The following is a 27462-nucleotide window of genomic DNA, read 5'->3' as shown; positions in this document are numbered from 1 at the left end:
GCACTGAGCACCAGGAAACATAGAAACATAGAAACATAGAAAATAGGTGCAGGAGTAGGCCATTCGGCCCTTCTAGTCTGCACCGCCATTCAATGAGTTCATGGCTGAACATTCAACTTCAGTACCCCATTCCTGCTTTCTCGCCATACCCCTTGATCCCCCTAGCAGTAAGGACCTCATCTAACTCCTTTTTGAATATATTTAGTGAATTGGCCTCAACAACTTTCTGTGGTAGAGAATTCCACAGGTTCACCACTCTCTGGGTGAAGAAGTTCCTCCGCATCTCGGTCCTAAATGGCTTACCCCTTATCCTTAGACTGTGACCCCTGGTTCTGGACTTCCCCAACATTGGGAACATTCTTCCTGCATCTAACCTGTCTAACCCCGTCAGAATTTTATATGTTTCTATGAGGTCCCCTCTCATTCTTCTGAACTCCAGTGAATACAAGCCCAGTTGATCCAGTCTTTCTTGATAGGTCAGTCCCGCCATCCCGGGAATCAGTCTGGTGAACCTTCGCTGCACTCCCTCAATAGCAAGAATGTCCTTCCTCAGGTTAGGAGACCAAAACTGTGCACAATACTCCAGGTGTGGCCTCACCAAGGCCCTGTACAATTGTAGTAACACCTCCCTGCCCCTGTACTCAAATCCCCTTGCTATGAAGGCCAACATGCCATTTGCTTTCTTAACCGCCTGCTGCACCTGCATGCCAACCTTCAATGACTGATGTACCATGACACCCAGGTCTCTTTGCACCTCCCCTTTTCCTAATCTGTCACCATTCAGATAATAGTCTGTCTCTCTGTTTTTACCACCAAAGTGGATAACCTCACATTTATCCACATTATACTTCATCTGCCATGCATTTGCCCACTCACCTAACCTATCCAAGTCGCTCTGCAGCCTCACAGCATCCTCCTCGCAGCTCACACTGCCACCCAACTTAGTGTCATCCGCAAATTTGGAGATACTACATTTAATCCCCTCATCTAAATCATTAATGTACAGTGTAAACAGCTGGGGCCCCAGCACAGAACCTTGCGGTACCCCACTAGTCACTGCCTGCCATTCTGAAAAGTACCCATTTACTCCTACTCTTTGCTTCCTGTCTGACAACCAGTTCTCAATCCATGTCAGTACACTACCCCCAATCCCATGTGCTCTAACTTTGCACATCAATCTCTTGTGTGGGACCTTGTCGAACGCCTTCTGAAAGTCCAAATATACCACATCAACTGGTTCTCCCTTATCCACTCTACTGGAAACATCCTCAAAAAATTCCAGAAGATTTGTCAAGCATGATTTCCCTTTCACAAATCCATGCTGACTTGGACCTATCATGTCACCTCTTTCCAAATGCACTGCTATGACATCCTTAATAATTGATTCCATCATTTTACCCACTACCGATGTCAGGCTGACCGGTCTATAATTCCCTGTTTTCTCTCTCCCTCCTTTTTTAAAAAGTGGGGTTACATTGGCTACCCTCCACTCCATAGGAACTGATCCAGAGTCAATGGAATGTTGGAAAATGACTGTCAACGCATCCACTATTTCCAAGGCCACCTCCTTAAGTACTCTGGGATGCAGTCCATCAGGCCCTGGGGATTTATCGGCCTTCAATCCCATCAATTTCCCCAACACAATTTCCCGGCTAATAAGGATTTCCCTCAGTTCCTCCTCCTTACTAGACCCCCCGACCCCTTTTATAACCGGAAGGTTGTTCGTGTCCTCCTTCGTGAATACCGAACCAAAGTACTTGTTCAATTGGTCCGCCATTTCTTTGTTCCCAGTTATGACTTCTCCTGATTCTGACTGCAGGGGACCTACATTTGTCTTTACTAACCTTTTTCTCTTTACATATCTATAGAAACTTTTGCAATCCGTCTTAATGTTCCCTGCAAGCTTCTTCTCATACTCCATTTTCCCTGCCCTAATCAAACCCTTTGTCCTCCTCTGCTGAGTTCTAAATTTCTCCCAGTCCCCAGGTTCGCTGCTATTTCTGGCCAATTTGTATGCCACTTCCTTGGCTTTAATACTATCCCTGATTTCCCTTGATAGCCACGGTTGAGCCACCTTCCCTTTTTTATTTCTATGCCAGACAGGAATGTACAATTGTTGTAATTCATCCATACGGTCTCTAAATGTCTGCCATTGCCCATCCACTGTCAACCCCTTAAGTATCATTCGCCAATCCATCTCAGCCAATTCACGCCTCATACCTTCAAAGTTAGCCTTCTTTAAGTTCTGGACCATGGTCTCTGAATTAACTGTTTCATTCTCCATCCTAATGCAGAATTCCACCATATTATGGTCACTCTTCCCCAAGGGGCCTCGCACAACGAGATTGCTAATTAATCCTTTCTCATTACATAACACCCAGTCTAAGATGGCCTCCCCCCTAGTTGGTTCCTCGACATATTGGTCTAAAAAACCATCCCTTATGCACTCCAGAAAATCCTCCTCCACCGTATTGCTTCCAGTTTGGTTAGCCCAATCTATGTGCATATTAAAGTCACCCATTATAACTGCTGCACCTTTATTGCACGCACCCCTAATTTCCTGTTTGATGCCCTCCCCAACATCACTACTACTGTTTGGAGGTCTGTACACAACTCCCACTAACGTTTTTTGCCCTTTGGTGTTCTGCAGCTCTACCCATATAGATTCCACATCATCCAAGCTAATGTCCTTCCTAACTATTGCCTTAATCTCCTCCTTCACCAGCAATGCTACCCCACCTCCTTTTCCTTTTATTCTATCCTTCCTGAATGTTGGAACAGAGGAGCAGGAATAGGCCATTCAATCCCTCGAGCCTGTTCTGCCATTTAATTGGATCTTGGTTGATTTACTTTCATCTTTCTACTGTCAGATCACATCCTGAATATCTTAAAGAATAGGAGGAAAAAGTTGTTACTATACTTTAATAGTGAAATCTATAAATTGGAGAACCTTATATTCCCACCACCCATTGGTTTACTATTAGCTGGAAGGTGTCCTGACCACTCCCTCACGAGAAAAAATGTGTGTGGTTGGGGTGAAATAGGAGGGAAATAGGAGGGAAAAGTAAAACTTTAAAAATGCAGCCTGTCTCTTTGTCTTTATAGTGATGTGCCACTGTTGAATGTTTAATCTAGTCATGAAACGTAACTTATTTCTGCTTTTTTTTTCTGCTGTCTTACTTATACAGCTTATGGGTTTCTTTGATGTAATAACATAATTGAGAATGGAAGATAAATGTATTTATTGCACTAACAGCTCTTTCTACCTGTTTGTAAAAAATAAGATTTGGGCACATTTCCTGTGGCACTGGTCAATTATCTTCTCTATATATCTACAATACTGCTGAAAATATATAGCTTCTGTAAAAATTACCCGGTAAATCCTTTCAGTTCCTCAGGTGCGAACAGGAAAGACTCACTGAATTGAATTTAAACTGCATTTCTTTTCTACTTCACCTTGTTAGCCATGATGTCATTGCAATGTACCAAGCAGCTAAGATGTCATCTCATAACCCAAGGTGACACTTCAGAACAGTAATGAGGTAATCCACATTGTCAGAAGAGCCGTTTTTCAGATCAGATGTTCCATTAGGCCCGTTTGGCCTGCTTTGTTGCTTCAGGGCAGCGTTAGAGATCTTGTAGTGCCATTTGAAGAAAAATAGGAATGTTTTTCCTTCGAGGGTTGTGAATCTGTGGAATTCTCTGCCCAAGGAAGCAGTTGAGGCTAGCTCATTGAATGTATTCAAGTCACAGATAGATAGATTTTTAACCAATAAGGGAATTAAGGGTTATGGGGAGTGGGCGGGTAAGTGGAGCTGAGTCCACGGCCAGATCAGCCATGATCTTGTTGAATGGCGGAGCAGGCTCGAGGGACTAGATGGCCTACTTCTAATTCTTATGTTCTTATGTTCTTATGTTCTTATGATCAACATCACCAAAAAGGATTAACCGTCCATTCACCTTATTGTAGTTTTTGGCACCCTGTTGTGTGTAACATGGCCTACACAAGTGTAACTGCACTTCAAAAAGTAATTCATTGTATATGATGGGCTAGAAATTCAGAAGGTTTGTGCCCATTTTACTGCCATGGCGGAGCGGAAAAAGTGATTTTTTTTTGGCACTAAACAAATTTAGCACAATTTCATAAAATTCGGCAGCGGTTTTGCGCCGGTGATAATTATTGCCTGCCTGTTTTATTTGTCGTACAACGCTCTGCTATCGCCGATGTTGGAAAATTCTCCGATATCGCAATTTTTATCACCCGCCCAAAAACTCGCCCGAAAAAATCAAGTCTTACCAGGTCAGACTCACGTCACACCTGGCACTAACGGCACCATCTTGGAAAACGGAGCAAGGGTTCAGTGCTGAAAAGGATTTGGAGGGAAAGCTGCGTTTTACACGTTGAGCTTTTTGTGAGTTTATATTTCATTTTTAAAGATACTCAAGGACATTTAAGGACATTTAAAAGAATGGGGGCTGTACTATCTCTGCCATTATTGCTGGCTGCTTTTTCTATGCAGCATAGAGCTGGAAGAAAGCCTATTCAAGAGCATTTTGAGCATGATCAAAGAGATTGCAGATGTTTGGGGAAGACAAGATACCTTACCCCCATTGAGTTTACAGGGAACAACGCTCATACCTGCACCTGTCTGAGGCACAGTGTCTTAGAAGGCTGTGCTTCTCAAAAGAGGTGTGGAAAGAGCTATGCCAACTCATAAAGGCAGACATACAGCCTACAAGTGGGAACAGGACTGCACTGCCCATCGAGGTGAAGGCGACTGCGGCACTTGTCTTCTATGCCTCCGGCTCCTTTCAGGCATCAGCTGGAGACATATGCTCCATCTCACAGCACGCTACACATTGCTGCATTCGCCAGGTTGACTACTGCACTGTACACACGCAGGATGGACGTCATAAAGTTCCCAGTGACCAGGGAGACACAGAATGAGAGTGTTATGTATGCATGTCAATGATGTACTGTAACACTAGACTTGAATGTACCTTCACCTGTATATACCATACCTGTACACCAGAGGGTGCTGCTGCTGGAGACCTAAGGGTCACCTATACACTGTAGGTAACCAAGTATAACAGGGAGCTCACCTCTTGGTGTCCTCACTCTAGGAGCTGCAATAAAGGACTACAGTCTGTACAGTTCAAGTGCCATACTCCTGCCTCATGGAGTCATTAACAGAGTGCTTACATATACAATAACTGGTGACGAGGTTACGAATTCCACGCACAACATGTCTAATCTCAGCAACATCCAACAATTCGCTGATGGAGAAGATTGGGATGTCTTTGTGGAAAGGTTAGAACACTTCTTCATCGCGAACGACATGGATGGGGACTCACCGGCCACACTGGCGAACAAGCACAGGGCCATCCTGCTCAACAGTTGTGGGCCCACTACCCATGGCCTCGTCAGGGACCTGCTAGCCCCAGCGAAGACAACAACTAAGAGCTACGCGGAGCTCATAATTTGAATACAAGAGCAACTGAAACCCAAAGAGAGCATCCTCACAGCCAGGCACCAATTTTACACTCACTGGTGGCCCGAAGGCCAAGAAATTGCTAAATATGCTGCAGATCTAGGAAGATTGGCTGCACCGTGTGATTTTGGCGACCACCTCACCGAAGCACTAAGGGACATCTTCGTTATTGGAATCAGCCACGCGGGCCTCCTCCATAAACTGCGCTCTGCAGACACCCTGCAGAAGGCAATCAAAGTGAGCCAGGCTTTCATAATTTTGGTCTGCAACTCCAAACGAGTGATGACCCACACCCAGGACTCTAAACTGACGAGCGCAGTGAACCGAATGGCGACTTTCAGAGGCAAGAATGCTGCCCCGAGTCCCGCAACCCTGAGTCCGCCACATGGGGTCAACCGGTTAGCCCTGTGCTGGCACTGTGGTGGAAACCACAGGGTCCAGCAGCACCGATACAATGATTATACCTGCAAAGACTTCAATGCGAAAGGTCACCTTTAGCGAATGTGTAGAAAAAGTTTTACTCACCGAGTTGCTGAAGAGTTGGCCGATCACCTGGGCTCCGACACTGATGAAGACGAAGCTGCTCAGCCCCTGGAAGGAGAGTACAGAATATATATCTGCTCCACCGAGAGGTCCCCGTGGAAGATGGAAGTGGACATCAACGGGGTTCCAGTTCCGATGGAGATCGACACAGGGGCGAGCCAGTCGTTGATGAGTCAGATGGCCTTTGAAAAACTCTGGAACAATCCCGTCGAACAACCAAAACTGTCCCCAATCCAGGCAAAGCTGCTCACCTATACAAAAGGCACCATTCCAGTCGTTGGCAGCGTGGAGGTCCAGTTGTCCCAGGGTGGCGTGATGTACAAGCTCCCCTTGTGGATTGTTGCCGGCGATGGTCCAACGCTGCTGGGAAGAAGTTGGATGAAGCAGATCCAAATCGGTCGGAGCGATGACGGCCTCCGGGCCCCAGCAATCAACATCCTACGTGGCTCCAAACTTGGATCCATCGCAGCACCTAGAAATCCTACCATCCAGCTCGACTGCGTGGCGACGACACAGACTGCACAACACCATGGCGAGATCATCCAACCAGAGCATCCAGACCTCACCTTCTGGGCCTTGGCAGAACTCCGAGGGAAGAAGATCGGTGAAAAAGATGGATTCCCGGCGTCCGTGGCTGAACCTGGGGAGAAAAGGATCACAACCGGCCTACCTCGACGAGAGCGAGAAGATGGCAGCCGCACCATGAGGTGAAGAACCTGGAATCAAAATGGCCACGACCAGACCACGAGGGGCAGCGTTGGAGGAGCAACATGTGGCACCAAGCGGCGAACTGGATTGGGGTAAAGATTACAAGGCCCTCTTAAAGGAGACTGGCAATCCAGGCAATTAAAGGGACAGTTCCACTCTAGTCACAGTGATGCCAAGGACATTAAAGTTAAAAGTGCAGTAAGCGAATGCAGGTATGCAAATGTAATGTTAAATGGTGATGATGGAAAAACTAATGGAAAAAAATGTAATGAATGCTTTTAAAAGTGATGTAAGTAACAAGTTTGTACTGTTAAATAATGATGTCAGAAATGCTAATATGATAAATGTAACCCTGTATGGAGACACTTATACACAAGAAAATGTTGTAAGTGCAAAATGTGATAATGTGAAGAGAGATAACAGTGTAGTTGCAATCGGAGCCAATGTATCATGCATGTAAAAAGTAGACTGTTAAAGGACACCAGGTTCTACAGGTATAATGTCAATGCCAGAGGAAACCCCCTGTGGGAGACCCCCAGGTCCAGCGGGCTACCTGACAATGCAGCCTAGGCTTTTGGGACAAATGTGATGCCCCAGGAAGGGCTCACACACACCCAGTGGGAACAGACCCACTGCAGGGACAGTGGTCAATGGGCAGCACAGCCACCACCACTGGCAACCTGCCCCAGACCAGCCCTGGCCATCAGGGCCAGCACCAGGAGCGAGAGGCCAGTACGCTCCAGCTTTCCCGGCGGACCCTGGGATGACCAGACTTCCACCACCAATGGAGGACAAGAAGCCCACACAGCCCTGTGGCCCTGCCCACCACCAAATGCCACCACTTACCCAGTCTACAGTGTATGTACCTTACCCATTGCACTAGCTCCACCACTGAGGAATCCTCCAGACACAGAATGAGAGTGTTATGTATGCATGTCAATGATGTACTGTAACACTAGACCTGAATGTACCTTCACCCTGTATATACCATACCTGTACACCAGAGGGTGCTGCTGCTGGAGACCTAAGGGTCACCTGTACACTGTAGGGAACCAAGTATAAAAGGGAGCTCACCTCTTGGTGTCCTCACTCTAGGAGCTGCAATAAAAGACTACAGTCTGTACAGTTCAAGTGCCATACCCCTGCCTCGTGGAGTCATTAACAGAGTGCTTACATATACAATAGAGAGGGCTATAGGTTTTGCACGAATTGCTGGCTTCCCCAAGGTACAGGCTGCCATTGACTGTACGCACATTGCCCTGAAAGCACCTTTAGAGAATCCAGAGCTTTTCCGAAACCAAAAGAGATTCCACTCCATGAACGTAGAGATCGTCTGCAACCATACTCAGCGCATAATGGCAGTCAATGCCCAATATCCAGGGAGCAGCCATGATGCTTTCATCTTGCGTGAGAGCAGTGTGTCATACCTGTTTGAGTGTCAGCCACAAGGCCAGAGCTGGATGCTGGGGGACAAAGGCTACAGCCTCACCACTTGGCTCATGATCCCCCCTCCGGAACCCTCAGACAGAAGCCGAGGATCGCTATAATGACAGCCACATAACCACATGCAACCTCATTAAAAAGATAATTGGATGGTCAAGCAGTGCTTCTGATGCCTGGACCGCTCTGGAGGCTCCCTGCAATACTCCCCTCAGCAGGTCTCTGAGTTCATTGTGGTGTGCTGCATGCTACACAACTTTGCCATCATGAGGGGACAGGATTTGCCTCTGGGGATTGCAGGACCACCTCAGGAGAGAGGGGAAGAGGAAGAGGAGGAGGAGGAGCAAAACGATGAGGAAGATGATGAGCAGGAGGACGAGGATGAGGACGAGGAGTCTGCCGATCAACCCATGCCATCCCCACCACCCAAGGGGAGGCCTCGTGGAGCTTTCCCCACTGCAAAAGCATTATGTTATCAGCTATAATTCACTGCTTTGCATGAAGGCTGAACGGCACGTTTCACCTTTGCCTGCCCACTCTATTCCACCATGCTGACTATTCCCGCTTTTACTCTGCAAATGAGGCACTGCACAAGAATGGTTAAGGTTCAAAAAACAATTTATAAAACATTAAATTTATGAAACATTTTTAGATTTATGAAACTTTGTAAACTTTAATTTGGGAACTTCAATAAAATTTTAACTTAAACTGCAAAGGTAAACATAGAAACATAGAAACATAGAAAATAGGTGCAGGAGAAGGCTATTCGGCCCTTCGAGCCTGCACCGCCATTCAATAAGATCATGGCTGATCATTCCTTCAGTACCCCTTTCCTGCTTTCTCTCCATACCCCTTGATCGCCTTAAATGTAAGGGCCATATCTAACTCTCCCTTGAATATATCTAATGAACTGGCATCAACAACTTTCTGCGGCAGGGAATTCCACAGGTTAACAACTCTCTGAGTGAAGAAGTTTCTCCTCATCTCAGTCCTAAATGGCCTGCCCCTTATCCTTAGACTGTGTCCCCTGGTTCTGGACTTCCCCAACATCGAGAACATTCTTCCTGCATCTAGCCTGTCTAGTCCAGTCAGAATCTTGTATGTTTCTATGAGATCCCCGCTCATCCTTCTAAACTCCAGTGAATAAAGGCCCAGTTGATCCAGTCTTTCCTCATATGACAGCCCAGCCATCCCTGGAATCAGTCTGGTGAACCTTCGCTGCACTCCCTCAATAGCCAGAACGTCCTTCCTCAGATTAGGAGACTAAAACTGAACACAATATTCCAGGTGGGGTCTCACCAAGACCCTGTACAACTGCAGCAAGACTTCCCTGCTCCTATACTCAAATCCCCTTGCTATGAAGGCCAACATGCCATTTGCCTTCTTCACCACCTGCTGTAACTGCATGTCAACTTTCAAAGACTGATGAACCATGACACCCAGGTCTCGCTGCACCTCCCCTTTTCCTAATCTTCCGCCATTCAGATAACATTCTGCCTTCTTGTTTTTGCCCCCAAAGTGGATAACCTCACATTTATCCACATTATACTGCATCTGCCATGTATTTGCCCACTCACCTAACCTGTCCAAGTCACCCTGCAGCCTCTTAGTGTCCTCCTCACAGATCATACCACCACCAAGTTTAGTGTCATCTGCAAACTTGGAGATATTACACTCAATTCCATCATCTAAATCATTAATATATATTGTAAATAGTTGGGGTCCCAGCACTGAGCCCTGCGGCACCTCACGAGTCACTGCCTGCCATTCTGAAAAGGACCTATTAATCCCGCCTCTCTGCTTCCTGTCTGCCAACCAGTTCTCTATCCACGTCAGTACATTACCCCCAATACCATGTGCTTTGATTTTGCACACCAATCTCTTGAGTGGGACCTTGTCAAAAGCATTTTGAAAGTCCAAATACATCACATCCATTGGTTCCCCCTTGTCCACCCGACTAGTTACATCCTCAAAAAATTCCAGAAGATTTGTCAAGCATGATTTCCCTTTCATAAATCCATGCTGCCTTGGACCAATCCTATCACTGCTCTCCAAATGCGTTGCTATTTCATCCTTAATGATCGATTCCAACATTTTCCCCACCACCGATGTCAGGCTAACTGGTCTGTATTTACCCGTCTTCTCTCTCCCTCCTTTTTTAAAAAGTTGTGTTACATTAGCTACCCTCCAGTCCATAGGAACTGATCCAGAGTCGATAGACTGTTGTAAAATTATCACCAATGCATCCGCTATTTCTGGGGCCACTTCCTTAAGTACTCTGGGATGTAGACTATCAGGCCCTGGGGATTTATTGGCCTTCAACCCCGTCAATTTCCCTAACACAATTTCCCACCTAATAAGGATATTCTTCAGTTCCTCCTTCTCACTCGTCCTTCAGACCCTGAGTACATCGGGAAGGTTATTTGTGTCTTCCTTTGTGAAGACAGAACCAAAGTACTTGTTCAATTGGTCTGCCATTTCTTTGTTCCCCATTATAAATTCACCCAAATCCGAATGCAAGGGACCAACGCTCGTCTTCACCAGTCTTTTTCTCTTCACATACCTATAGAAGCTTTTGCAGTCATTTTTTATGTTTCTGGCAAGCTTCCTCTTGTACTCTATTTTCCCCCTCTTAATTAAACCCTTTGTCCTCTTCTGCTGTATTCTAAATTTCTCCTAGTCCTCCGGTTTGCTACTTTTTCTGGCAAATTTGTATGCCTCTTCCTTGGATTTAACACTATCCTTAATTTCCCTTGTTAGCCACGGTTGAGCCACCTTCCCCATTTTATTTTTACTCCAGACAGGGATGTACAATTGTTGAAGTTCGTCCATATGATCTTTAAAGGTCTGCCATTGCCTATCCACCGTCAACCCTTGAAGTATCATTTGCTAGTCTAATCTAGCCAATTCACGCCTCATAACATCAAAGCTACCTTTCCTTAACCACCTTTCCAGGACCCTAGTTTCTGAATTAACTGTGTCACTCTCCATCTTAATAAAGAATTCTACCATATTATGGTCACTCTTCCCCAAGGGGCCTCGCACAACAAGATTGCTAAACTTTTTAAACTTTTATAAAATAACAAACAAAAACAACACTAAGACAACAACAAAACAACAACTCCTGCACCAAACATCTTTTAACTGCGGCCACCTTTCCCCTCCTCATGTTAATCACCCCCCTCCGATTGTTGCCCTTGGTCCTGCCCCTATCCCAACCCAAGTTGGGCCCAAGGCGTTTTGCAGCAATGCGCGCAGGATGCTGTTGTTGTTGGGGGAGAGACGTAGGGGATGTCATTGGATCCCTTGGAGAAGCTGGGGCTGTGGAAGGCCTGGCTTCTGAGTGGAGAACCTGTTGCTCAGCCTCACCACTCACTGGTCCGGTCAGTCTGGGTGGCACGACACTGGGGACTGGAGTGCCAAAAGTCGAGATCATCAAGTGCCACTGGGCATTGACAGCCTCGATATTCTCCCTGGTTGCAGCTACAATCATGTCCGCAGATAGTACGGCAGTGTTGCCGGAGATACCACCCAAGACATCGAGGAGCTGTCGGCTGAGTTGGATGCTCTCCTGAGACAGTCCCACCAAATCCAGGTGTGTGTCTGCCTGTCTTTCAGCAAACCGGCTTTGCCGACTCCGGAGAGACGGTATACGGGATTCAACCCTGGGTGTGCGTTGCTGCAACCAACTTGGACCCGAGGCCTCGGATGGGGGAAAGCCCGAGAATGCTCTGTCTTCCTCAGAAGAACTAGTGGCCGCAGCTAAAAGAGTTGGTGCCTGCGTGGGCCCCCCACCCCCACCTCCACTCCCAATTGGTTGTTCCTCTTCGGCCTCCTCCTCCCCATTGTGGAGGTTCCTCAGCGTGGCTCACATCTGTCTCGTCCACTCCCATAGGATCGGCCAAGGTAGGGGATCCGACTGCAGGATGTAACACCTCACAATCCTCATCTGCAAAATAGAAAACAACAGATGACTGATTAGCAGCAGGGGAGGGGGCAGGGTGACATGAGTAAGGTCAAATAGCACAGGTTCATGTGAATTATATGTCGTTAACAGACACTGCATCACATTGCCCGAACCCTCGCCCACAGACAGTATATCACATTGCCTGAACCCTAGCCCACAGACAGTACATCACATTGCCCGAACCCTAGCCCACAGACAGCACATCACATTGCCTGAACCCTAGCCCACAGACAGTACATCACATTGCCCGAACCCTAGCCCACAGACAGTATATCATATTGCCCGAACCCTAGCCTACAGACAGTACATCACATTGCCCGAACCCTCGCCCACAGACAGTACATCACATTGCCCGAACCCAGCCCATGGATTTTGCAGGACTTACCCTCACTGGAAATCATGGGCTCAGCAGCCCCACGGGTAGTTGACCTTCCTGAGACCTTCCACGCGCTTCTCAAGGTCCATGAGTGAGATTGCTTGGGGCGGACCGCCGCCTGTGTGCCGCTGCTCACGGTGGTTCTCGAGCAACTTTTCCTGCAAAGATGACAATACAAATGGTTACCAGAGGGCCCTTCTGTTCTTGTGGCACACACAGACAGTCATCAAAGCACTTATATGATACTGTGTGTATTTAATACAGTCCTCTGTTTAATGGCCTTGGTAGTTGCATGTGGTTCATGAGGAACACATCGAAGTGCAGAAACATCTTTTAAGATGTCAAAAAGCAGTCTTAATAATGTGTGACGATCATTCTTGGTAAATAAGATGCAACATCAAGTCTACCTGTACTAATATGGGTCACATTTACAATTTAAATAATGGGAGTGCATCAATAAAAATATTACTTACTCTGACAACCCTGCAGTGGTCATTCCACCTTTTTCTACATTGCTGGTGGTCCCTCCTTATCGAATCAACCGAGGAAACCTCCTCAGCCACACTCTTCCAGAGTCTTCTTACAGTGGCTGGGGAGAGTTTAGATCTACCCTTCTTATTAAACTCCCTCCACCTGCTTTCTATTGCAGTAATGTGGGCTTCATTGACAACCTGCAGTAAACTTTCTGGCCCTCTTTCTGCTGAATTTGCCTTGCATTTTTGATTCTCCTCAAACTTGTTTTTAAAATGCTCTTTGAAGAATGGCTGAAAGTGCTGATACACTGGCGTACTCCGACAGCTGACCAGGATCAAGGGAAAAATAACGGAAGAAAAAAATCGGGGGAAAAAAAATGTCCGTATGCGCAGAAGGTCCGTTTTTCTTTAAGATCGGTAGATTCGGCTCCGGCGCACAAATTCAGTTGTGCAACACCGGAATTTATCGCTATCGCGATTGCCATTCACCGTTTGATGAATTTTGCGATCTATAGCGATAGCGGTATTCCAGCGCTTAAAAAAACGCCACCACGATTAGCGTCAAGAAAATAGTCACATTGCTAATTGCTGAATTTCTAGCCCGATGTGCTTTAGTATATTTCTGAGGGAAAAGTGATCAGTCTTTCTGTCAGCTGTGGCTCAGTAGGTAGCACACTCACCTCTGAGTCAGATGGTTGTGAGTTCAAGTGCCACTCCAAAGGCTTGAGCACAAAATTTAGCACTGAGAGAGTGCAGCACTGTTGGAGGTGCCGTATATCAGATGATATATGTTAAATTAAGACAGAAAGAGAATCATGATAGAGGTAGAGTAAAAGAGGGAAGTGTGAAATTAAATCAGAATGTGAGAGTGAAGAACCATCACCATAAATGGTTAATGTGGTTACCAGGAGGAGTGGTGAAGACATGCAGTTCTCACAAATATTTGGTCAAGATGTTTGATCATGGACAGGTTAGGTTTGTTCACGGAACTCTGTCTTCACAAAGAAAGACACGAATAAGCTTCCGGAAATACTAGGGGACAGAGGATCTAGAAAGAAGGAGGAACTGAAGGAATTCATAATTAGCCACGAAATCGTATTAGGAAAATTGATGGGATTGAAGGCCGATAAATCCCCAGGGCCTGATAGTCTGCATCCCAGAGTACTTAAGGAAGTGGCCCTAGAAATAGTGGATGCATTGGTGATCATTTTCCAACAGTCTATCGACTCTGGATTGGTTCCGATAGACTGGAGGGTAGCTAATGTAACACCACTTTTTAAAAAAGGAGGGAGATAGAAAACGGAGAATTATAGACCGGTTAGCCTGACATTGGTAGTGGGGAAAATGTTGGAATTAATTAAAGATGAAATAGCAGCGCATTTGGAAAGCAGTGACAGGAGCGTCCCAAGTCAGCATGGATTTATGAAAGGGAAATCATGCTTGACAAATCTTCTGGAATTTTTTGAGGATGTAACTAATAGGACAAGGGAGAACCAGTGGATGTGGTGTATTTGGACTTTCAAAATGCTTTTGACAAGGTCCCACACAAGAGATTGTTGTGCAAAATTAAAGCACATGGTATTGGGGGTAAAGTATTGAGGTGGATAGAGAACTAGTTGGCAGACAGGAAGCAGAGAGTCAGGATAAACGGGCCCTTTTCAGAATGGCAGGCAGTGACTAATAGGGTGCCGCAGGGCTCAGTGCTGGGACACCAGCTATTTACAATATACATCAATGATTTAGATGAAGAAACTGAGTGTAATATCTCCAAGTTTGCAGATAACACTAAGCTGGGTGGCGGTGTGAGCTGTGAGGAGGATGCTAAGAGGCTGCAGGGTGACTTGGACAGGTTAGGTGAGTGGGCAAATGCATGGCAGATGCAGTATAATGTGGATAAATATGAGGTTATCCACTTTGGGAGCAAAAACACGAAGACAGAATATTATCTGAATGGCAGCAGATTAGGAAAAGGGGAGGTGCAACGAGACTGGGTGTCATGGTACATCAGCCATTGAAAGTTGGCATGCAGGTACAGCAGGCAGTGAAGAAGGCAAATGGCATGTTGCCTTTCATAGCTAGGGGATTTGAGTATAGGAGCAGGGAGGTCTTACTGCAGTTGTACAGGGCCTTGGTGAGACCTCAGCTGGAATATTGTGTTCAGTTTTGGTCTCCTAATCTGAGGAAGGACATTCTTGCTATTGAGGGAGTGCAGCGAAGGTTCACCAGACTGATTCCCGGGATGGCAGGACTGACATATGACGAGAGACTGGATCGACTGGGCCTGTATTCATTGGAGTTTAGAAGAATGAGAGGGGGTCTCATCGAAATATATAAAATTCTGACAGGACTGCTCAGGTTAGATGCAGGCAGAATGTTCGCAATGTTGGGGGGGTCTAGAACCAGGGGACACAGTCTAAGGATAAGGGGTAAGCCATTTAGGACCGAGATGAGGAGAAACTTCTTCACTCAGAGAGTTATGAACCTGTGGAATTCTCCACCTCAGAGGGTTGTTGATGCCAGTTTATTGGATATATTCAAGAAGGAGTTAGATATGGCCCTTTTGGCTAAAGGGATCAAGGGATATGAAGAGAAAGCAGGAAAGGGGTACTGAGGTGAATGATCAGCCATGATCTTATTAAATGGTGGTGCAGGCTCGAAGGGCCGAATGGCCTAATCCTGCACCTATTTTCTATGTTTCTATGTTTCATGTTGATCCTATTTTACCAACAGATGTAAAAGTAGTTGAAGGTGGGAATGATTCAATAATTTCTGACTCACCAGATAGTTTTGATACGAGTAAAGTACCAGTAGCATATCTTACATACAATGTACTGAAAACAAGTTCAAGAGAAAGTCAAAATTTAAGTCCGAGTCAGGCAGACAAACAGTTTGAAGTTAGAGAGAGTTCAAATGGAAATCAAGGGCATCCCTTGGAGGAAAACTTTCCTCAGGCTCAGCTCAAATGAATTTAAATTTGAAATGATGTTTGGATGGTTCTGTTCGAGAGCGAAGGTATCCTCTTTGAAACAGAAAACAAGTGGTTAAGCTTGATTTGTAAATATGGCAAAATAAGTCCATGGGCTCGATTTTCCACTTTTTTTTGCATGCTTAACGCCCACTTAATGTTCATTTTACCGCTGAAATTACGTATAACGCCCAGGTATCACCCATTTAGTCACAAAGTGGAAAGTGACACACATTTTTCAGACACTTATCGGCGGGCGTTACTTTCCCCATGTGCGTAACGCCGGGAAAAAATAATACCACCCGCCCACTTTTTTGGGCGGAATCGTCAGAATTGGCGATATCAACATCCATAATATCGCCCAGCGTTAGTTTCCGCACGGAATTAATGCCGAGATTCAATAATACTGAACACCCACTTTTTTTTGTCGGAAAGATCACATTTGCCGAAACGAACACCCACGAGATCGCCCAGCGTCACTTTCACTACCTCGCACACATCGCCCACAATATCGTTCACCCAAAACACCGCTCAGAAAAAGTGGAACGGTTCTGAACGAATCACAGCAGTATGGCTGCCATTTTCTAAATCGCAAGTCACTTCATTCAAAAGGCTGCTTCAACTTCGGGGGAGTTTGGATTGACTCTGGAGTTCGTCTCAGGTGAAGTGACCATCTCAACAGACATATTTTCAGACTCTGGACTATTGCGGGTTTACTCTAGGAGTATTTTAGTGAGGAAATTATTGCTTCTGATCAATTATACTTTCATTGCAATGGGGTCAGCCATTTCTCAGCCTGCATCGATTAATACGCAGATGCTGCAGAGTGCAAATGGCTCAATGTGTGATGCACCTCATTATGTGCCCAATCGAAGACGTGCCAGACTGAGGAGGAGGTCCAGACCATACACACCCCACACTTACAGGGAGAAGCAGCCTTACCTCGACTTATCCGAGAACACCTGTGCTTCCACAAAGTGGCTATCAGTGAAATATGCCAGCTCATCAGGGCACTGTCCATCGAGGTCAAGGTCACCGCGGCACTGATGTTCTACGTGTCCGGTTCCTTTCAGGCCTCCGCGGTCGACATTTCCCCTCTGTCTCAGCATGCCACACATTGCTGCATTAGACAGGTCACGGAGGCCCTGTACGCGCGTAGGATGGACTTCATCAGCTTGTAGTCATCGGGTCCCCAATAATTGGACATTATCTGGACGTTGTGATTTAATATTTTATCGCTGCAGAAAAAACTGGAAGCCTGTTTGTGGGAGGGCCCCAGGTACTTTTCCATGTTGGACTTGAAATGGAGGGCCCATTGTCAAGCATCAGAGTTAGATCAGACGAACTGATCAGTCAGCAAGCCATTGCCTGGATGAGATAACCCCGAGAGGTGGGAATACAAGAATAATAGAAAGCTATGAAGTCCCAGACTGGTTGGAAGCGAAACCCCACACCAGCCATCAGTGGAATACCCAGAAGCCACACAAACAAGAAGCTTCGGAACAAGGACAAACTTTATTGGGCCAGAAAAGGAAACAGACTTTGCATATAAAAGGGGACCACGTGGCCATAGCTCTCTCTCTCTTGCTCTCGCTGCTTCGCCTCTACAAGAACCGAGCACTCCGTGTGGGATGGAGAGAAGAGACACGTTTGCACCAGGTGAAGCAGTGAGTAAGCCAATGAATCGGTGAGCATCATCTCTGCCCACACAATTTTAAGATCACAGCCACAGTGTGAGAGGGTATCGTGTGTTCTCCCAGCCAAATAAGGGTTTTAAGGGGGAGGTTTTAGATGTTGGGTACTTCGCGATAGGGGCCTGTCTAGACAGGTCAGGCTGTGTGTTGTACTGTGTTTGTTTGTATTACACTACCAGTGTGTGTTCTTACTGGGAGCAGGTGTGTTTTAACTTAAATAACGCATTGCCGGTTGAGACCAAGGTATTTGTCCGTGACTCATTCATTTGTTCAGTACAGTAATCACTCCCAGGTCGAGAACTATTGTAACGTGGGGGGTGCGTCAAAAACACCTAAGGGAAACCACTTACAGAATCTGGTGACTGCAGGCAGGACCTGGGTGTACTGAACAGAGAGTTATGGAAAATATTAACGGCAAGAGATCGGCAATGGGGGATAGGATTTCCTCATTTATCTTTGGGAAAGTTAACGTAACACAACAATGGGTACTAGACCTTTTGCGGGCTGAGAGTCCGGGAGACAAAGCCACTGAGTGGACAGATAGTAAAGAGCATAGAAAGGCAAAAGAAAAGGCCATCTGGCACCTGTGTCTGCAGAAGCAAGTCCAACTGCTTAAGGAGCAGGTTGGTTGGCTAGAGGCAGAGCTCAAAGAGTTCAAGGAGCAGTCAGTTGCAAGGGTCGTGGTAGGAACGAGGCTTTTCGATGAGTTGCGCGAAGAAAAGCAGGAGAGGCACACTCAGGAGGAAACCTCCCATAACACCGGGGAGTACCTGCAGTGTCAGGTAACAGAAGCCAAGCTCAATGAGCAGGTTACACGGTAGGAAACCGCTCGTCTAGCGGGTACAGCAAACGGGCTGGAGGGTCAACTGAAGGATTTAAGACAGCGTATAGGGTAGCCACCAGTAAGGGTTTTGAGAATGGGAATCACGGGCCCTGCCAAGAGAAAATCCAAAGCTTGACCCACGCTCTATCCAAGGCCAAAGGAATGGTCTGCATAATAGAAACATAGAAAAACATAGAAAATAGGTGCAGGAGTAGGCCATTCGGCCTTTCGAGCCTGCACCACCATTCAATATGATCATGGTTGATCATGCAACTTCAGTACCCCATTCCTGCTTTCTCTCCATACCCCTTGATCCCTTTATCTGCAGGGCCATATCTAACTCCCTTTTGAATATATCTAATGAACTGGCCTCAACAACTTTCGGTGGTAGAGAATTCCACAGGTTCACAATTCTCTGAGTGAAGAAGTTTCTCCTCATCTCGGTCCTAAATGGCTTACCCCTTATCCTTAGACTGTGACCCCTGGTTCTGGACTTCCCCAATATCGGGAACATTCTTCCTGCATCTAACCTGTCCAATCCCGTCAGAATTTTATATGTTTCGATGAGATCCCCTCTCATTCTTCTAAATTCCAGTGAATATAAGCCTAGTCGATCCAGTCTTTCTTCATATGTCAGTCTTGCCATCCCGAAAATCAGTCTGGTGAACGTTCGCTGCACTCCCTCAATAGCAAGAATGTCCTTCCTCAGATTAGGAGACCAAAACTGTTTGGCCTCAAATAAAGCAATGTGACTTAGTACTGTAGACTTGAGACTTGAATAAGTGTGACCTTAGTCTCTTTATTCTGACTCCAAAGTGCTGGCACAGCATCGGAGGCCTGCTTATATGCAGTGCTCCCAAGGGATGCTGGGATCACTTGGGACTCCAACAGATGCGCCCTCTGGTGGCGGTAGAATGCTGGTTACATAGTGTTGCATACATAATATCACTCCCCCGCGCCCCCACCCTCCTCCCGCCAAGGCAACAGTACACTTATTTACAGGGTGAGACGATCTGGAGTTTTCCGCTCCTGAGTCGATCGTCTCGGTACAAACACAGGTGAGTTGGTTGGGCCTTCGCTGGGCTGCAGCACAGCTGGCCAAGCTGGATGATAAGTTCAGCTTCGTGGTCAACCGTGATGTCGGTTGCCACTTGTGTGTGTATCGGAGGGTTGAAGTTGGTGGCGTCCTCTTCAGGTTGCTCGTGGCTGTCTGAATCGCAGTTTGGTTTGGTCCAAATGCTTTCTGCAAGTTAGTCCATTTGCAAGTTTGACCTCAAACACCCTACTCCCTTCTTTGGCTATGACAGTGCCAGCAAGCCATTTGGGACCATGTCCATAATTGAGTACAAATAGAGGTCATTGACTTCAATATCGCATGACAAATTTGCGCGATCATGGTACATGCCTGCCCTTGACATGAGATCAGGGTGGACTGGAGGGAGCCTTGTTTTGAGTGCCCTTTTCATGAGCAGTTCGGCAGGGGGAACCCCGGTGAGCGAGTGGGGTCTTATGCGGTAGCTGAGCGGGACTCGCGACAGGCGGGTCTGCAGGGAGCCTTCCGACACGCGTTTCAAGCTTTGCTTGATGGTTTGGACTGCCCGCTCTGCCTGGCCATTAGATGCGGGCTTGAGCGGGGAAGATGTGACGTGCTTGATCCCATTGCGGGTCATAAATTTCTTGAATTCAGCGCTGGTGAAGCACGGCCCATCGTCGCTGACAAGGACATCAGGCAGGCCATGCGTGGCAAACATAGCTCGTAGGCTTTCGATGCTGGCAGTGGACATGCTTACAGACATTATTACACACTCAATCCATTTTGAATAAGCATCCACAACAACCAAAAACATTTTGCCTATAAACGGGCCAGCGAAGTCAACGAGGATCCTAGACCACGGTTTGGAGGGCCATGACCACAAACTTAGCGATGCCTCCCTGGGTGCATTGCTCAGTTGAGAGCAAGTGTCGCAAGACTCCAAATCTGAGTCGATGCTGGGCCACCACACATGGGATCTGGCTATAGCTTTCATCATTACTATGGCGAGGTGGGTATTGTGTAGGTCGCGTATCAATATTTCCCTGCCTTTCTTAGGCGAAATCACGCGATTACCCCACAAAAGACAGTCCGCCTGTATGGACATTTTGTTTCTGCGCCACTGGAACAGGTTGATCTCTTCATGCATCTCCGCTGGGACACTGGATCAGCTCCCATGGAGGACACAGTTTTTTACAAGGGAGAGTAAAGGATCCTGGCTGGTCCAGATCCTGATCTGGCAGGCCGTAACAGGTAACTTTTCGTTTTCAAATGCATCCATCACCAAGAGCAAGTCTGCAGGCTTTTGCCATTTCCACCCCAGTGGTGGGCAATGGTAACCGACTGAGAGCATCAGCGCAGTACTCTGTGCCTGGATGTGGTGAATTACATAGTTATATGCAGACTATGTGAGCACCCATCTTTGGATGCGAGCAGAGGCACTGATATTTGTCATGTATTCAACTATCATTGTAACCCATGTATAAGCTGACCTAAGTTGTACACCTTGAGAACATTGACCACAAGGGGCGAACTTGTGGGAGACACTCCTAACCTGGACTTTCAGGTATAAAAGGGGAAGCTCCACCCACCTTCATCACTTGAGGTCTTGTTAATAAAGGTAACTGGTCACAGAGTGACCTTCTCTCAAGTATGGGCCTCGTGTGCATTTATACTGTATAGTAAGGACATTTCACTGGCAACGAGAAACTGAGATTGAAACCTCGCGAGCATGGCTACTAGCAGCACAGAAGAGAGGTACTGTGTTGGTGATGATTGGGACGACTTTATTGAGAGACTACAGCAAAGTTTTGTCACTAAGGAATGGTTTGGACAGGATTCGTCCGACAAACGCAGGGTTCATCTCCTGACGGTTTGTGGATCCAGAACATACTCCCTGATAAAGGACCTTCTAGCACCAGAGAAACCGGCGGATAAGACGTTCGAAGAGCTCAGTAAGTTGATCGGGGAACACCTTAAACTGGCGAGCAGCATGCACATGGCAAGATACCAATTTTACACCCTCCGGCGGCGAGAAGGGCAAAGCATTCCAGACTTCGTGGCAGATCTCCGGCGACTGGCGAGCCTATGTAAGTTCCCTGATGCATGCAGAGCGGAGATGCTGCGAGACTTTTTTTTTGAGGGCATCGGGCACGCTGGGGTTTTCAGGAAACTGATTGAGACCAAAGACTTGACCTTGGAAGCGGCGGCTCTGATAGCCCAGACATTTATCTCAGGGGAGGAAGAGACCAGAATGATGTATGACAAAAATCTTGGCTCAAATGCGGCAAAAGACCAGGGAGTCAACATTGTTAACGCACACAGTTCTCCAGGCAGACAAGGGCAATCGGATATGCCCCAGCATGTAGTTGAATCCAAAGGGGGAATTCAACAGAGACAATGGCCAGCTGAACGGCGATTCATGCCATTGCAATGGACAATGCGGCCAGTAATGGGGCCATCAACACCTGTTAATGGTGTGCTTAAGGACAGTTACAGAGACAGTCAGAGACGATCGACTGGTAATGGACCTTTTGTTTCCAACAACGGGGCCTCCAGCTCATGCTGGAGGTGTGGAGACAAACAACCAGCCAGAGCTTGCAGGTATCAGCAATATACCTGCAGAAACTGCAACGTCAGCGGCCACTTGGCGCGTATGTACAGGAAGCCTACAGCCAGGTTCATGTACGAGGAGGACGGGCCCGATGTAAGCCCTACGAGGCCAAATGAATACTGGAGGAAATCTCTGGAAGCTGAAGTTCAACGAGTTCATGTGGAGCACATATACAGTTCATATACCAGGACGCCACCGATAATGATGAAAGTGCTCCTCAATGGCATCCCAGTATTAATGGAGCTAGACACAGGGGCCAGCCAGTCCCTGATGAGTATCAAACAGTTCAAAAGATTGTGGGTGTTCAAGGCCAGGGGGCCAAAATTATTGCTGATTGACGCACAGCTACGGACATATACAAAGGAGATCATTCCGGTGCTAGGCAGCGCCATGGTAGTCGTGACCTACAAAGATTCGGAGAACAGGTTGCCGCTCTGGATTGTCCCAGGGGACGGTCCCGCACTACTGGGGAGGAGTTGGCTTGCTGTCATGAACTGGAAATGGGGCGATGTCAATGCAATTTCTTCTGCAGAGCGAGTATCATGCTCACAGGTCCTGGACAAACTTGACTCATTATTTCAACCCGGCATCGGCACTTTCATGGGGGCCAAGGTAATGATTCTCATAAACCCGGACGCCAGTACACCATAAGGCCAGAGTGGTGCCGTACGTGATGCGGGAAAAGATAGAATGCGAATTGGACTGCCTGTTGAGGGAGGGCATCATCTCGTCAGTCGAATTCAGTGACTGGGCGAGCCCAATTGTGCCGGTGCTCAAGGCGGATGGGTCGGTCGGAATATGTGGTGATTACAAGGCCACCATCAAGCGGGTGTCAGTCGAAGACCAGTACCTGCTACCGAGAGCGGAGGACCTCTTTACGACGCTATACGGTGGCAAACCTTTTTCAAAATTGGACCTGACCTCAGCTTACATGACCCAGGAGCTGGCGAGTGAGTCGAAGAAGCTGACCATCATCACGACACACAAGGGGTTGTTTGAGTATAACAGATGTCCGTTCGGGATTCGTTCGGCCGCCGCGATCTTTCAGCGAAATATGGAAAGCCTCCTCAAGTTGATTCCAAGGACGGTGGTTTTTCAAGACGACATCCTCATCATGGGTCGCGATACTGAAGAACATCTCCATAACCTGGAGGAGGTGCTATGCAGACTGGACTGGGTAGGGCTGCGACTGAAAAAGGCAAAGTGCGTCTTCTTAGCTCCAGAGGTAGAATTACTGGGGAGGAGGGTAGCAGCAGACGGGATCAGACCTACTGCGTCCAAAACGGAAGCAATCCAGAGAGCACCCAGACCCCATAACACGACGGAGCTGCGTTCGTTCCTGGGGCTCCTGAACTATTTGGTAACTTTCTTCCCAAATTGAGCACGCTGTTAGGGCCGCTACACGTGCTCCTACGCAAAGGTCGGGATTGGGTCTGGGGGGACAGCCAGGAAAGGGCTTTTGATAGAGCACGCAATTTGTTATAACGTTCACAGTTTGTTGGAGCATATGACCCGTGTATGAAACTTGTTTTAACGTGCGATGCGTCGTCCTATGGGGTCGGGTGTGTGTTGCAGCATGAGAATGCCAATGGTCAGTTACAGCCCGTAGCTTATGCCTCCAGAAGTCTGTCCCAGGCAGAAAGGGGCTACGGGATGGTAGAAAAGGAAGCGCTAGCAGGTGTATAAGCAGTAAAGAAAATGCACCAGTACCTGTTTGGCAGGAAATTTGAGCTGGAGACAGATCACAAACCCCTAACTTCCCTTTTGGCCGACAACAAGGCCACAAATGCGAATGCATCGGCCTGCATACAGAGGTGGGCACTCACGTTAACCGCCTATGACTACACAATTCGGCACAGACCGGGCACTGAAAACTGCGCCGATGCATTTAGCAGGCTCCCACTAGCCACCACTGAGGGGGCAATTGAGCATGATGCTGAGATGGTCATGATTGTTGAAGTCTTCGAAAGCGAAGACTCACCTGTGACAGCCCGTCAGATTAAAGTCTGGACAAATAAAAACCCATTACTGTCTTTGGTTATGAAATGTGTCCTGGATGGGGACTGGGCAGCCACGCACGGGGCATGCCCTGAGGAATTTAAACCGTTTCATAGGTGCAAGGATGAACTCTCGATTCAGGCCGATTGCCTACTGTGGGGAAACCGAGTAGTCATGCCCCAGATGGGCAGAGAGGTGTTTATCAGAGAACTTCACAATGAGCACCCGGGCATTGTCATGATGAAGGCAATTGCCAGGTCACACGTTTGGTGGCCAGGGATAGATGCAGACCTGGAATTTTGTGTTCGCAGGTGCAACACATGTGCTCAGCTGGGCAACGCACCCAGGGAAGCCCCCCCTTAGACCCTGGTCCTGGCCCGCTAAGCCATGGTCACGTATCCATGTGGACCACGCAGGTCCTTTCATGGGAAAAATGTTTTTGGTTGTCGTAGACGCCTACTCCAAATGGATTGAGTATGCCATTTTAAATTCAAGCACATCCTCTGCCACGGTAGAAAGTCGACAGGCAATGTTCGCCGCCCATGGTCTACCGGATGTTTTGGTCAGCGACAATGGCCCATGCTTCACAAGCACTGAATTCCAGGACTTCATGGCAGGCAATGGAATCAACCATGTCAGAACGGCACCGTTCAAGCCGGCCTCAAACGGCCTGGCGGAACGAGCAGTGCAGATAATCAAACAAGGGATGCTCAGAATCCAAGGGGGTTCCCTACAAAGCCACTTATCATGCCTCCTGTTGGCCAATAGATCCCGACCACACTCGCTCACAGGGGTTCCACCCGCAGAGCTGCGAATGAAAAGGACGCTCAAAACCAGGTTATCCCTTATACACCCTACTATGAAAGAAATTGCTGACAGCAGGCGTCAGTCACAATGTGACTACCTTGACAGGAATGCAAGGGCGCGTTGTATTGATGTTAATGACCCTGTTTTTGTCCTTAATTACGCTGCAGGGCCCAAAAGGCTTGCAGGCACTGTGATTGCTAAAGAGTGGAATAGGGCTTTGGTAGTTAAACTCACCAATGGACAAATCTGCCACAAACACGTGGCTCAAACTAAAAGGAGGTTCAGCAACCCCATAGAAGAAGCAGAGGAAGAACACGACGTAGAGTTTACTCCACCACAGGTGACCGAACACAGGAACCAAGTGGAGGAGAGCCCAGTCACTGTGGGCAGTCCGGACAGGCCTGAGGCACCACAAACAGCAGACACTCAGGCCAACACCCAACAACCGGAGCTCCAACTCAGGCGCTCTACAAGGGAGTGTAAACCACCAGAGAGACTTAATCTGTGATCCCAATAAGACTTTGGCGGGGAGGTGATGTCAAGTATTCAACTATCATGGTAACCCATGTACAAGCTGACCTAAGTTGGACACTTTGAGAACATTGACCACAAGGGGCGAACTTGTGGGAGGCACTCCTAACATGGACTTTCAGGTATAAAAGGGGAAGCTCCACCCACCTTTATTACTTGAGGTCTTGGTAATAAAGGTAACTGGTCACAGAGTGACCTTCTCTCAATTATGGGCCTTGTGTGCATTTATACTGTATAGTAAGGACATATCAATATTAATACCTTTGCTCTCTAAGAATAGCGATATGAGCGGCATATGGTCAGTTTCTAACTCGAACTTAAGCCCAAATAGATACTGGCGCATTTTTTTCACCCCGTAAACGCATGCCAGAGCTTCTTTTTCAATCATGCTGTAGACCCTTTCGGCCTTGGACAAACTCCTGGATGCATAAGCGACCGGTTGCAATGTTCCCGATTCGTTTGCTTGTTGTAACACACACCTGACCTCGTACGAAGACGCATCGTAAGCTAGCACTAAACGTTTACATGGGTCATACAGTACAAGCAGTTTATTGGAACATAACAGATTTCTGGCTTTCTCAAAAGCAATCTCTTCCCCCATACCCAGTCATCTCCCTTGAGTAGCAACACATGTAGAAGTTCTAGCAAGGTGCTTAACCTGGGTAGGAAATTACCAAAATAATTGAGGAGTCCCAGGAACGACCGCAGCTCCGTCACGTTCTGTGGTCTTGGCGCGTTCTTGATGACCTCCGTCTTGGCGAAGGTGGGTCTGATGCCATCTGCCGCAATTCTTCTCCCTAAGAACTCGACCTCTGGCGCCAAGAAAATACACTTCGAGCGTTTCAACCTGAGTCCCACACGATCTAGCCGACTTAGAACCTCTTCCAGGTTCTGCAAGTGTTCGATGGTGTCCCGACCTGTGATCAATATGTCGTCCTGGAAAACCACAGTGCGCGGAACTGACTTTAGCAGACTAAATTTCAAATTTATCCTTTGAAAAATAGCCGCGGCTGATTGAATCCCAAACGAGCATCTATTGTAGATGAACAGACCTTTGTAGGTGTTGATGCAGGTGAGGCCTTTCGAAGATTCCGCCAGCTCCTGCAAAAAACGATGAATCGTTACTTTGTAGTCCCCACAAATTCTGAGTGTGCCATCGCCATTGAGAACCGGAACAATCGGACTGGCCCACTCATTGAACTCAACCGGCGCTATGATGCCCTCTCATTGCAGCCTGTTCAGCTCGTTCTCCACTTTCTCTCACATTATGTATGGCACTGCACGTGCCTTGTGGTGGATGGGCCATGTACCGGGAACCAAGTGGATCTGCACCTGCACCCAAGAGAAATTTCCGATGCCTGGCTCAAACAATGACGGGAACTTGCTCAAAACCTGGGCACATGAGGCGCCGTCGATGGACAAAAGCACTCGGATGTCGTCCCAGTTCCAGCGGATTTTTCCCAGCCAGCTTCTGCCGAACAGTGTGGGGCCTGGTACAATCCATAGTGGTAGTTCATGCACCACTCCATCATAGGAGACTTTTCTGCTGCACTGCCAATTACAGGGATCAGCTCTTCAGTATAAGTTCTCAGCTTGGTTAGAATGGGGCTCAGTTTGGGCCTTTGTGCCTTATTGTACCACAGCCTCTCAAAGGCCTTTTTGCTCATGATAGACTGACTCGCACCCGTGTCCAATTCCATGGATACTGGAATTCCGTTCAGTTCAATTTTTAACATGATCGGTGGACATTTCGTGGTGAAGGTGCATACCCCGTACACTTCTGCCTCCTCTGTTTGAGTCTCTAGTTCAGTTTGATCCACCATGGATCAGTCTTCCTCTGCAATGTGGTAGTTTGCAGGGTTTGCATCTCGTCTGCACATTCGCTGGAGATGTCCCATTGTTCCACAGCCTTTGCACGCATAGTGTTTGAAGTGGCATTGATGGGCACGATGATCACATCCGCAACGTCAACAAGGTGTTAACTGCTTCGCATTCACACTT

Source organism: Pristiophorus japonicus, chromosome 3, assembly GCF_044704955.1.
Source record: "Pristiophorus japonicus isolate sPriJap1 chromosome 3, sPriJap1.hap1, whole genome shotgun sequence".
In the NCBI taxonomy this organism is placed as follows: domain Eukaryota; kingdom Metazoa; phylum Chordata; class Chondrichthyes; family Pristiophoridae; genus Pristiophorus; species Pristiophorus japonicus.
This window is presented reverse-complemented; position numbering follows the sequence as displayed.